This window comes from Paramormyrops kingsleyae, chromosome 22 (assembly GCF_048594095.1).
Source record: "Paramormyrops kingsleyae isolate MSU_618 chromosome 22, PKINGS_0.4, whole genome shotgun sequence".
Lineage (NCBI taxonomy): Eukaryota > Metazoa > Chordata > Actinopteri > Osteoglossiformes > Mormyridae > Paramormyrops > Paramormyrops kingsleyae.
In genome coordinates, this window is record NC_132818.1 from 4,344,257 (window position 1) to 4,345,475 (window position 1,219).

The following is a 1,219-nucleotide window of genomic DNA, read 5'->3' on the forward strand; positions in this document are numbered from 1 at the left end:
CAGCCTGCATTCTGGGTTATTCCTTATATTAGTAGACGTGACACTTACACTAAACTTTATTTAAATCTTGGTAGAATTTTTTTCATGATATGTACACGTTTTATTGTTTTATTTGTAATAAATAATGAAGAATAATTCAGGCTTATAACAGATATTCATGGTAGTCAACCATAAGTACCGAAGAAATCCAGAAAATGTTTAATACATTAATCTGCATTTGAGGAACAGAATATGTAGTTAGGGAACAGCATTAGTGAGACAGAACAGTGACCACATGAAGTGTGACCTTAAGTGACCTTTACCATTATTATTTTGTGGCAAAAAATGCATATGTAGGAGACACTGTGACTTCCTGTTTTAATAATCCAATATTGTGACTGAGGTCAGTACTAAAAAAAACTAAAACCAACAATGTTCAGCAATCAGCAATTCATATTTATAAAGGTGAAATTTGTCCCCTGTAGTGAAGGAATGCCCATTTTACTGAGGTAATGAGGATAAAAAGGATTTGGGCAAAACCACTGGAATTAAAAAGAATCTCCTGCCAATGTCAGTCTGATAATAATCTAAAATTAGCCGTACGTTGCTTTTTTTCCCACAATGCCAGAACACACATGAATGTCCCAGATCATTTTGTAGTTTCATTCTCTAATATATAACCAAGTTGAGATATTACTTGTAAAAAATGTGCTTTGATTGAAGCCAATACTTAGGAAAGAATTTCGCATCTTATCTCACATGTTGGGCTCTTTCTTCTTGCCAATAACTGTCTGAAGAACTCTTGTCAGTGTCCAACAGTGTCATTACTACTATACAGGAGTGAGATTGCAGACTGAATTGATTGGGAGATGAATGATAGTATTTTCAACCCAATAGAATAGAATCTGTGTTTTCCTTTAATAAGTGAATATGCTGATGGTATTTATATAAATGAATTTTGGGAAGATAAAAGTAATTTCATAAATTTTAAATATATTTTAACACTTTGTTATCTTTCTTAGGTATACCTGAAATGGATCACTTCATGTAGGTTCACCTATCACTTTTTGTTAAATTGGGGATGAAAACACTTGGAATTTGGAACGTTAGTGTTATTTGTCCTGTTTTCAAGTTGCTGTGCTGGTCTAAGTGTATCGTTACAGATAAACAGTGTATCGTTACAGATAAACAGTGTATTGTTACAGATAAACAGTGTATCGTTACAGATAAACAGTGTATT